At 45.7% G+C, this 12,869-nt stretch overlaps 1 protein-coding gene across 1 annotated transcript in view; it reads left to right on the plus strand.

The window, feature by feature from the left end:
• Niban1 (niban apoptosis regulator 1) overlaps positions 1-12,869 on the plus strand; it is an 85,320-nt gene that overhangs the window by 41,882 nt on the left and 30,569 nt on the right. The gene's annotated exons all lie outside the window — the stretch shown is intronic.

Raw genomic sequence — 12,869 nt, forward strand, 5'->3', positions numbered from 1 at the left:
AGAAAGCAGAATAGAGAGGAAGCAGGCTGCAAAGGTTTCTTGAGCAGAGCATAGGTCGCCAGCTTTGACCCACGATTTGACTTCAAGTTGTTTGTTTCACCGCTCCCCAAAACACCTTCCCTCAGAATCCCCAAGGCCGGTCCTTGACACACTAACTAACGATTTGACTAACTATTCTGGAAGAGGCTTAGTCAGCCTCTTTGAAATTAGACCCATTGAAGCAAATCACATACCTCAAGCCGGACAGTAGAATGGCCTTCACAACTGCTCTGCAGATGAAGGTTACCCTAAAGATGCGAGAGTAAGGACGGGACAGCACAGGAGCTCATCTGGTCTTATCGCTGATGACATCATTACCTTCTGACGCATGGACCTGCGTTCTCTCACCTCGCTCAGCTTTGACGGAGAAGCTGAAGCTAATCGCACTGTGACAGCCATTCGTCAGAAGCCCAGAAGTGCTTGCTACATGATCATTATGTTTGCCCTCTGTTCAGAAGAGCCCAGCCCCGGTAGGAGGCAGTGGGGCCTTCTGGGTGAACCCCACTGTCAGTATCTCTAAGGAGACGAGACAAGAAAGACCTTTTTAGGTAACTACCGGGAGGGCTGGCGGGATAGTTGGCCTCAAGTTCTGCCTGCCTCCCAGGGTGAGAAAGCTGGCTCTTCTGTACGGCATCCCACTTACTAATACTAACTGCTTCCTGGCTCCTGGGCACACCCCCTGCCTGTGAGGACCCTGGAACACCAGGCTGGGAGCTAGCAACTGGTAGTGTTCATAGGAGCTCTCTTAGATCCTAAGGAGCAAAGCACCATGGGCTACTTTGACTCTGGAGATGTAAAAATAGCTCATGGTCATGCAGATATGTAAATATGTATGAGCGTACATACGTATCATCATCACCACCACTACCACCACCACCACCATCATCATCCTCACTGTGATTTCACTGAGACAGGATCTCAGTCTATCCCATGATGACCTAGAACTCACCAGCCTCTCGTCAGCAGTCTTCTGTACTCAGCCTCCCATGGGCGCCTAGCATATTTTAAAATTTTTTTTTTTTTTTGGTTCTTTTTTTTGGAGCTGGGGACCGAACCCAGGGCCTTGCGCTTCCGAGGTAAGCGCTCTACCACTGAGCTAAATCCCCAGCCCCTAAATTTTTTTTTTAAATCAGCATGCATCTTTCAAAGGACAGTTAATACATTTTATAACTGTTAAGTCAGAAATACAAAACTCCCCAGAACTCTTTTTGTATCTGATTTTCTTCCAATCACTGTTCATTTTACCCTGCTAAATCAAGATGGGTATGTAATTTTATAATTTTTTGCAATTAAAACGGTTCTAGAATACTCTTCCATGACCTTCCTAGCTCAACTGTTACTTTGGTCATCCCGTTCCAGTCAGGAATTCTCTCTCTGTATGCTAGTTATTCAAGAAGACATCTTTGGCCTTTCTTGAAAATAACAAAGTGCTTAAGGTTTATTTTCCAAATCTTAGAGTTGAGCCTGCGTGTAAGGCTGCATTAAGAGACTGCTTTGTGACAACACATGTGGATACGGAGTCCCAGGCCCTCAAAAACCCCAGCAGTAAAATGCTCGCCAAGTGTCTTTTGGCTTAAAGCAATTATGAAAATTGGTGTACTGTGTGGGATCAGCTAACCCAGAAATTAAACACTTCTCTGTTGGCAGAAGCTCTCCTCGTCATGGGTCAGGAATGCAGACACTGCTGTTATTGGTTTCTGATTGCTGGGGTTCCCATTGTTGTCAAATGACCCCATCCCTAAGAACTTGAGCCCTAGTTTTCTGTCCCTCCAGTCCTAAGGAGGGCACCATGAAATTCTCTTTCCCAGTCAGGGTAGGTGATAGGTTTCCAGGCTCTTGGAGCCTCGCATCTCTTTTTCTTAAGGAGAAAGCCGAGTGTGGCTCGATTGAGTTTTTTAGGTCTTTGAGAGGAAGTTATAAACGAGGAAAAGTAAAATAAATCTATTGTTTGAGATAAGCAAGACCATAGAAGTTTCAAGTAAGGTTAGGTCCATTTTGCACCTGAGCCTTACTTCAGACTAGAACTTTGTTGTCTGATTATTATTTTTACTCTCACTTGATGTCCTGATAGAATGAGTTATTTATTGCTCTGACCCTGGGCCATGATAAAAAAATTTTTTCTTTTCCCATTTTTTTTTTTAACCTAGAATGATTACATCTGGCTTGCCTGCCTCCTGAGATTGCTATGGGAATCAAATGAGAAGTTGTAAACTGTAAAATCTGATAAGTTCAAGGTAGATGCTGCCATTAATCATCGGTAATGACGGGTGCTTGGAACCCGGCCAGAGAGCATCGTCAAACCTGCACTGGACGCTGTGGCTGTGTGAGGCCCGGATTTGATGAGGTCGTGCCAGTTCATGCCGGCTATTTGTTCTCTGAAGTTGACCTGTCCCGGTCACCATCCTGCCAGCTTCTGCTTGTGAAAAGTGTGTTTTCACAGATGAGGGTGACACTATGGTGTTCCGGGGTCACACAGGGAAGGCTGTCCAGAGAACCGGTCGGGGGGAACCTCTCTGGCACCTGTGCTTTCGTGACACATTTCACTAGTTTGTAAGCAGTCATTTCCAGGAACCAGAGAAGGGTCTAAGAAGAATATGGGCCCATCTGAAAGCAAAGAGCGTTTCCTTATTTATTTAAAAGCAGAGGTAGGCATTAACTTGTCCAGGTTAAGTGGGGAAGGTTTGCCTGCAGGGCGTTAGTCACACCACTTTCCGCCATGTCCCAGGGAGACCCATGACTCAGTTTCTGTGGTTGGGCTGAGAGGCAACCCCAGTGTGTGCATTGCCATATCAGCCTGAAAAACATTTGACAGTAGGCACTCACCCCTCAAAGGGCAATGGTGTGCTGATGTTCGGAGGGAGGCATCGCTTCTTTGAAAGTAGTTCGTCGGTATCTCCGGGAGGAGTCCTTATAGCCTTGAGTGCTAGTTTTGGACTCGCGGCCTTGGCACACGAACCTGCTCATACAGCCATCTTTGTCCCACGTGACCCTCTGCCTCTGCCATGACCTTCTTGGCTTACTCTGTCCAGATAATCAAGTCCCATAGTGTGATGGAGGACCTGTAGCCATTGATCTCACCTTCAGACCACAGAGGAGGACACTAATGGTAACATCCATGCTTTTGGATGAGGCTGGACCCGGGTCATTTTTACTTTTAAAGGCTTTGAAAGAAAAAGTTAGGGGTTGGGGATTTAGCTCAGTGGTAGAGGGCTTGCCTAGCAAGCGCAAGGCGCTGCGTTCGGTCCTCAGCTCCAAAAAAATAAATAAATAAATAAATAAATAAATAAATAAATAAAGAAAGAAAGAAAGAAAGAAAGAAAGAAAGAAAGAAAGAAAGAAAAAGTTAAAGCAAAGGAAACTGAGGTTATTTATCCCAGAGAAGGCTGTCGATAGTGGCCACATATCCACTGCACACACAAACAAGGAAAATGAAATTAACCAGGGTTCTGAGGATTTACATCCAGTCAGTGACTGCTTCTGAAAAGAATGGGGAGGAGTGTTCATGGGTTTAGAATGGTGTCTTTTGACCGTTCCCAAGTAGTTACCCATTTTTTCCATATACTCTCAGATATAATCATTCTTGTACCTTTTTTAAAAATTGTTATTGGTTCTTATGAATTTCACATCATGCACCCCAATCCCACACAACTTCCCCTCCTCTCATATCCAATCCCTACCTTTGCGATTCCCCCCCAAAAAAGAGAAAAACAAATCTTGCTGTGCAAGCATCAGTGTCCCACAGAATACCCTTTTGTCCACACTTCTTTGCTTGGAAATGTCCATCGCAGCGAGTCATTGGTCTGGCTCAGGGCCCTTGGATTCTGCTACTCTATCAATACTCACTGGGACTCCTCTCAGATATCCTGTTGTTGCCTTGTGTCATGGAGATCCTGTAGTTTGGGATCTGTAGGACCAGCCCCTCAGGCACTCCAGCAGATCATAGGTGGGTTAGATGCTGGGGTGAGTCAATTCAAAGACCTGGATCTGGGCCCGAGAGGTATCTAAGCTGGCTAGCCCGCCACCTTTCCTGTACCTACACACCACAGAGATGAGCTCTGCTGCCTTGCCCTGGCTGGCCCATCTAATGCTGTAGCTAGTAAGTGGCTAGGGCAGCTCTCCTGCTCTCCTGCTCTCTGGCTAGCTCACCCAGGCAAGGTACAGGGCTCTCCAGAATGCTACAGCAGGTGAGGGGTAAGGATGATGGGCGAGGCAAAAGGGAAGGGAGGGGATTTCTCCCTTGTCCACGCCACTGCGCAGCGGACAAGAGGCAGAGCCCTCCATGTTCATGCCCTCCTGGTCAGCTCACCTACAACTCCTCAACCAGGGCAGCTGAACTGTGCTTCCTGGGTGATGTGTAGGGCCCACTCTCCCGAGTATTGCAGCTGGCTGGGGGCAGGGTCAGCTATTTTGCTCTCACACCACCATAGTCAGCCTTCCCATGATTTTCCCATGATTCCCAGGTAAGAGGTGGGTCAATTCTGCACAGCACTCAGACATCAACATGTCCCCAAGCATCAGCCCAGGCCGAGGATGTCCACCTGGACTTTGGTGGCAACAGACCCTAGCTGCTGCAGGACCTTGGACATAGACATAGCCCTCAGTGACAGCACAGGTCAGAACCTCACCATGGTTCCCACGTGACATCACTGGTGCTCACATCACACTGACCCTGACGATGCCCAGGTCTCCAATTCTACCTCTCCTCATGGTGCCAGAATCCTTCTGTTTCTCTTTCATTTCTCTACCACGTACTTGCTCTAGGTGTCTGGAGTCGTCTCAAGAGTACCATGTGCTACCTGTACAGTATGGCTTAGGGGTCATTTCAGACTAGCCCAGGTCTCATGGCTTCAGCTGGTGATCATCTTGGGCTCGCTCCTGCCTGGGCCATGTGGCCCAATGTAGGATTGTCTGTGTTGGGCTCACTCCTGCCTGGGCCCTGCAATCTCAGACAAGCTCTGTCTCATCCAGGGCTTACTCCCTGCTCTGGGAGCCAGTCCCTGTACCGTTTTTTAAATATTGGTTTGGTAACTACAAGTTTTCATTGCATTAGAGCATCTGACAAAAAGGACAGTTCTTAACCTGCTGATGGGGAATGGGGTCATCGAGACCCTAAATACTCAACCGTCACACTTTTCTATGTCTGATTCTTCTGGGCATCCCCTGACCCCATATGTGTCTATAATCCACTGGGACAGATCACCCTGGCTCCAATCCCAGACATGGTGAACTGCAATTGGGAATTATTAACTGTTGGTGCTTCTGATATGTGAGAATCACAGCCCCAGTGCGGCAGCAGAATCTTCTCTAAGTGTGCCCTGAGCCTGTGTCCTGAGCGTCACCTAGAAGCGTAGTAGATATGTAAACTCTTGGTCCCGTCTCAGGTCCACCAAGTCAGGCCTGTGGGACCAGAAGGCTTGGCAGTCTATTGAGTAAGTCATCTACTGTAGGCCGATGCTTCTTAACCTCTGGGGGGCCCTGGGAGAGAGCTGATCTCTTCTGTAGCTCTTTAAAACAGGAAAGGAGGGACTCATTAAGGCAATCTCATAATTCGCATCTCTTGGGTTTTGTCCGTAACTGTGAAATTTCAGATTAGAAGGAATTGTATGAGATTTAATCTAATACTCTCTCAACCATTTTAATCCCTCTCTTCCCTCATTTCCCATCCTTTGATCATTTGATAAGCCCTATGCACTAGGGCTTGAGGAAGGCATGATTAATATAAACAGCAGCCCTTGTCTTCTTAAAGCTTACTGGATACGGGAGAAGTATGCCTGACGCGCTCATACTAGCTATAAAATAGTGACTGCCACGCTGGGTAGACAGTGGTGCCGAGAGGATTTTCTAAAGGGATTCTGAGTGAGTCCTCTACAAAGTAACTAAACCATGACTGGATGTTGACTCTAGAACCCGAGTCTACACGGAGCAAAGCCAAAGCTCTTCTTACTGCAAATCCTCACATTCACAAGGGTCCCTTCCCTCTGGATCTCTCTCTCCAAGGCCGTGAGATTTTTTGCATTGATTTAGTCCAATTTAGAAACACTCTGCCCTTTTTCTCTTCCTTTAAAAACATTTGCAACCGATTTGAGTGCTCTGCAAGAGAGATCACAGAATGATAAACTTTCGGGAGGAGCAAATCTCAGAATCCACCTCTGACTGCTGTTACCCGCACATCTGAAGCCCGGTCTCACTTGTTTCATGCATGACATGTTAGACCTCTGACTCACGCTGATCTCTCAGAGAAACCCAGGCTTAGGGGCAGTCTTCCAGCTCAGTGCTTGACAACGTACTTACCTTCCGCGGCCGAACACTGAGCACCGTAGGATAAGAGTCCATCTTCTCGTAGAATGTTCAAATGGGCACATATCGACAACATGGCACAAATATAAAAGAAGTTAAAGATTAGAATTTCACTTAGTCTTCTGTTTCGGGCCTATAATGCGTAGGGCACATGCCACATAATTTTGTGGTCATGTTTTTGGAGTAAATTCTAAATTCATTTATCCATATCATATTACCTTTTAGATTCAGATTCTGTAACCTGATAGACTGAGGTGACCTGGGAGTTAAAAACGTCCTCCATTTTATCTTCAATACCTCAGGCATTACTGCAGTTTGTGCTATGTTAATAGGTAAATAAGATTTGGTATTTGATGTATTGTGAAGATTGATGTATATGTTTTCCAGGGAACTGGCAATGTGGTAAGGTCCTCTACAGATTTCCTTCTAGGCTGTCAATAGCCCCGGCTCTTTAACAAGCACCCATCGTTTATTTTAATGGGTTTTTCTGGGTCTATTTGCATTACCAGCCAACCTGAACTTCATCAGGGTGCCTATCAAAGTCATGCAAGCCGTTGGTAGGTGCCTTGCTAAAATCTAGACACAGGATGTTTCACCAGCCTTCTAATCGGCCAATCTAATATGTTTATCTGAAAGAAATGAGGCCAGTCTCTGCCTCCACTTCTAAAGACTGCCATTTCCTTCTCTCTGTTGACAGTCTTCTAGTTTTTATTGACAAGTCACGAGGCTCTGCCCATGGCTATGTGGTTTTCTTCTGTGTGGTTAAAACTTTTTACAAAACAGTTTTTTCCTCACTAGACTCCCCCCCCCACACACACACATTTTTAGAAGTAGTCTCTCTCTTCTGAGGAAGTTGTTTTTTTTTGTGTTCTCACCTAGAGCAACCGACACTGGACTTCTGAACTGTGTACATACATCCCTGGCATGCTCACCTTCTATGCCTGATAGGTCCGTGTCCGCTAACTAGCAAACAAATGAAGGGCGTGATAGGTATTTTAGTCCAATGGTTTTCTAAGATGTGTTTCAGGGATGTCTGGTAATGTAGCAGTTTCTTCTCAATACCTGAGGTTAGCCCCTATAATGTAGTAATGAATATTTACTTAGGCTGGTCATACATAGTTTTTAAAGCAAAATGCACTCAGTGCTGTTTTATTAGTGTGGACACCAGCCATTATTAGTTCTAGTGGGTAAATTTACATTTATTTGGCTTTAATTTTACTAATATAAGTTCACGGTCTGTTTAGACTTTGACTGGACAGTTCTGAAATGAAGAGTTTAGGCTCAGTAGTGCTTGCTATGTGATCAAAGTCCAGAATTCCATGCGTCTAAACTTTGCAACGAAAACACCCCTTGAAAATAAAACAAATATCTTTTGAATATAATATTTTTAAATTAAATTTAACTTTTTTTACTTATTCACTTTACATCCTGCTCACTGCCCCTCTCCCGGTCACCCCCTTCCACAGTCCTTCCCTCATCCCCCATCCCCTTCTCCTCTAAGTGGGTGGGCCCCCCTTGGGTATTCCCCACCCCCATCCCTGGCACTTCAAGTCTCTGTGAGGCTTCCTCTCCCACTGAGGCCAGACAAGGCAGCCCAGCTAGAAGAGCATCCCACATACAGGCAACAGCTTTGGGATGGCCCCTGTAATAGTTGGTTACGTTTTATAAAGTAGTTTTGAAACACTAAACTATAAAGTGTTGGAAAGGGATCTGGAGGTAAATGGGTCTTGCTTGACCATAACCTACCCCTGAAGCTCTGTTCCTAGTCTTTTGCAATATGGAGATTTTATGAGATGGTTTCTTATTCAGATCTTGGTCATCTTCACATCTTCTCTTCCTTGTTCTAGATTAATCACTAGGACAAACATCCTCCCTGTGGCTTGCCCAGGAGGGAGCTGTGAACTGGAACTGGGGAAGGTTTTAGGAGAGTCTGTGGTAAGGAACCACAGAAACCCGGGGAGTAAGGCTGTTATATAACTTGCCCAAATCACTCAGCAGATCAGCTGACAGGGCTTGGTATGGGTTATCCATAAAACAGAATTACAAGGCAGCTTCCAAACCTAGATTTGGCACAGCGGCCAGAGTCACAGCATACATTGACTCCACAGGCCGGGGAGCTTTGGGGTTTTGGTTAGCTCAGGCATGTATAAATCTGTGCAAGTGGAAAATAACAAAAGATGACGTCTCTCTGGCTGGCCCCCTGAATAACTGTCCCCGAGAGGCTAGGGAAGCAAAGCTCTCCTTGCAAAATCCTTAATCATCTCTCTCAAATATGAGTTTTCCATGCAGCTGCACAGATGAGGACCTAGGGAGAGACGGACAGAGGAGAACAGAGCATTCCTAGACATTTCCTGGCCCTGGGGATAGAGTGTTGAATGAATAGCTACAATGTGTCTCCCACACTCCTGCTAAAATGCTTAAGGTTTCCCAGAGTTTGCTGGGCCCTGGACTTCATGAACGTTTTACCAGCGAATTGGATAGAAACAAAGCAGGCAAATTTAGCAATTTTTCTGGTTCTTGGGTCAAAGAGGGTATGGGGCAGAATTACAGGTTTCAATGGTTTCTCAGGTGGGGCTGATCATAGAGCCTTGTCACTTAATACGGATAAGCTGTCCTAGTATCAAAAGTAGAAGTGCAAGTTAAGAGACGCTTAGGTTGGCAAGCGTCTCTTATGAAAAGAAGTTTATGGGCTTTATTGGATTTCAAGAAAGGTATGAGTCACCCGGATGCTGTGGCCGCATTAAAGAAGAAACCAGAAAAGGGGCAGAGAATATTATCTCGGGGTTTGTAGTGAGTGCTAGAAGAAAGAGTGTGGTACATTAGAGGGCATCACTGAGTTGAGAAAAGAAGGTAAAGGTAGGAAGATCCAAGGGTAAATTGATTGTTTGAAGAAAGTTGAAGGAAAGGCAGTCCACTCTGTGGACAACTGGGATTTAGCCCAACCATATAGAAGAGGAGTAATGACAACTAATTTACTCTGAGAGAGAGTAGATGGTGTGCATGCGCGTGCGTGCGTGCGTGCGTGCGTGTGTGTGTGTGTGTGTGTGTGTGTTTATGTGTGCGAGTGTGCATGAGTGTGAAAACGTAGTGGCTTGAAAAAAGGTAAACATTTAAATTTTAAAATAATTAGGCAGTTCAGGAGTGGAAAGAACCATTTCATTAAATTCTGAGCTTTCTGTCTCTAGAACTATTTGATCCAAGGCCAAGAGAGCATTGCTCTGGTGCTCTGAGGGTTCTCAACACTGAACAAGGACTCACAGTCAGTGACCATTAAGATCACTCCTGATCCTCATCCTCATAGTCTATGATTTAAGTAAGCATGAATGCCAAGGCTACCCAGGACACGCCCCTTGGCTCTGACTCTGACCAGCTGTGTGACCTTCAGCTGAGACATTAACTCCCCCACCCCACCCCCAGTTTCTTCACTGGCTTTAACAAATGCCTCAGTTGCTTCCTGGTACATCTGGCCCCTTGTAGAGTCTTTAAGTTAGGACATGTGGGAAAAGGGAGTTCTGGCCTGCTTGCTACCTGCCGTAAGTCTTCCTGAAGAGGGGAAGAACAGGAAGGCCCTGGAGGCCACTGACTTAAACCCTCAGTTTGCTTATTGGCAGGAGAAAGGGCAGTTGTGAAGCTGCAGCGTGCTCCCTTGAGAACTCCCAACAGGATGCTGGTAATCTGCTTCCCCTCAAGCACCTGTACTGAGTTCAGCTCTGCCTCGCAAACAACCTGGGAGAAATGGAGGTCCGGTTACCTCTCACAGCACAGCTGTGCTCTTTGGCAGACTTCATTCTCTGTTTCCTGGGCTGGTGACTGCCTTTTGAGTTTTGCTCAGGATCATCAGAACAGACCGTTACCCTGTGACACATTTCTTCTCCAAGTTGTTTTGTTTTGTTTTTTCGTGAATCAATTTGTTTAATTAGCTCATAAGCTGAAAATCTAACAACAAATTGGCACCATAGATCTGTCTCCCACTCTCCGAGAGGGGAATTTAAGATTTCATTGGTCCTAGTGGTAAGAGCTCTCTGTCGTCTCCAGATTCCATTGCTGACTGACTGGGGCTTCTTCTGTGGCCACCTGGTTCTTTATTCCTTTCTTCTCTGCCTGAAGTGGGGTTCTTCATCCCCACACCAATCCAGTGCTCACTTCCTGACTCTCCTTCATCGACTTTTGTTAAGCTAATATCATTGTCTCCAAATCCTATTTTCTTCCACACTCCACCCCCCCCCACACACAGTATCTTTAGCAAACACTTATCCATATACATGTCAGTTTGTTTTAACATAGACATAGAAGTCAGTGGGCAGGAGTGGAAAGAATCATCTAAACTCTCTCCTCCAGCTCCTGAGGTCGGCTGGGGAAGAAGAGAAACTATGTTGCTGGTAACCACCAAGGAACTGAAACCTTCGCTCCTTGGCTGGCAGCTCTGGCCATACCCACCCCATCCACATACAGAGCCACATTTTCTCCCATCTCTGTTTCCGTAGATTGGAAATGAAAACAGCTGTTAAAACTAGGAGCACATGAGTCATCTGGAATCTCCACGTGCTAATTATAGTTTCCATCTCGCTCTGTCCGGTCCTTCCCAGTGTGCTGAGCTCCGTATCACAGTCCCACTGTGGGGAAAGCACCACTGTGGGGAGAGCAATTTTTTTGAGGACAACCTTAATTTTCATTTTCTAATCTTCTGAGGTTAAACGCCAAGTGGGGTGCCAAGCCAAGAAAAATAACAAGAAAGAAGATACTTCAATTTGAAAACTCGATCTGTGGGACGGGCCATTTTTCCAGTTTTCCATTTTGAGTCTCTTGAGTTGCTGTTGGTGAGAGGTCGGTTCTTCTGTAATTTTGAAGGTGCCACCCTAGGCTTGCTTCGTGGTATCCTCACCGTGAAGAATGTTTAGCGCCTGCAGATGCTGAGGCTTACGCTGTGTTTTCTCTTTTAAGTGTCTGGCACTTTATAATCTAGTTAACCTCAAGGGAGGTAATCAATCTGTAATCTGCGACCTGACTGTCACCTGCCAAGGCAGACTGAGTCTCTTAACCTTGCCTGAGTAATTCTGCTGGCCTAGAGCAAAGATGTCACCTCTCCCTGCAGTGAACCTGCTGCCTTCATCCTAATGGCACCCACACATGCAGATTATAAATTATGTAGATTATTGTTTCTGGCAAGAGAGCTGTACGCCACATTGTAGTGGAGACCTGCCATTTACTCCTCTTCACGTCCCCTTTCTAGAAATGGATTTCTCTGCCATTGGATTAGGGGTGGTGTGTGTGTGTGTGTGTGTGTGTGTGTGTGTGTGTGTGTGTACTGGGCATGAAACTTACCGAATTTAGGACCAATGCATGCTAAGTGCACTCTCTACCACACTGAGTTTCACTGCAGAAGTGCCTGGTTAGATTTTTTTTTTAATTTTAATTACATTTATTGATTGATGGATTGCGTGTATAGGTGTGAATGTGTATGGGCCATGACGTAGGTCAGAAGACAGCTTGCAGGATTCGGTTCTTTCCTTCAACTGTGCCAAGTCCCAGGGACTGAAGTCAGATCATCGAGCTCGAACATCTCTAAGCCAGTGGTTCTCAACTGTAGCTTGAGGCCCCTTCTGCAAACCTCTGTCTCCAAAAATAATTACCTTGTAGTTCATAACAGTGGCAAGAACACGGTTATAAAGTAGCAACAAAAATGACTTTATGGGCTGGAGAGATGGCTCAGCGGTTAAGAGCACTGATTGCTCTTCCCAGAGGTCCTGAGTTCAAATCCCAGCAACCACATGGTGGCTCACAGCCATCTGTAATGGGATCTGATGCCCTCTTCTGGTGTACATGAAGACAGCTACAGTGTACTCATATAAATAAATAAATCTTCAAAAAAAAAAAAAAAAGAATCTAAAAAAAAAAAAAAAAGACTTTATGGTTGGGGGGGTCAGCACAACATGAGGAACTGTACGAAAGGGTCACGGTGTTAGGAAGGTTGAGAGCTATCGCTCTCTAAACCATCTTGCTGGTCCAAGATTATTTTTTGAGTTCATTTTCCACATCTATAATTCTGTTACCATTTCCTCCTCCCAGAGCTAGTTTTAGCAGGAATGATGTCTCACGCCTGTAATGCTAACACTCAGGAGGCTGGGACAGGATTGTGAGTTCTTGGCCAGCCTGCACTAAGTGGTCAGTAGGCAGCGCTGTAGAGGGAGTCCTTCAGCAAACCGGAAGCTAAAGAAGGCCACAAGCTAGTTTTATGTGTTGGGAAGGCAGACACATAATGTTCTGGGGGTTTTGGTTTTTTGTTTTTGTTTGGTTTTGGTTTTTGGTTTTTTGGTGGGGAGTACGGTATTTGAAACAGGGTATCTCTGTCTAACAGCCCTGGCTGTCCCAGAACTTAGAGAGATCTGCCTGCTTCTACCTCCTATGTGCTGGGATTAAGATGTAAGCCACCACCACCTGGCAGGAAGACAGACAGTGTGACTTTCGGAATTCCAAGCAGGTTATTCAGACCCAGTTTACTTCTCCATACCTTAAATCCCACCATGGGACAGGCA

This window comes from Rattus rattus, chromosome 10 (assembly GCF_011064425.1).
Source record: "Rattus rattus isolate New Zealand chromosome 10, Rrattus_CSIRO_v1, whole genome shotgun sequence".
Taxonomy (NCBI): domain Eukaryota; kingdom Metazoa; phylum Chordata; class Mammalia; order Rodentia; family Muridae; genus Rattus; species Rattus rattus.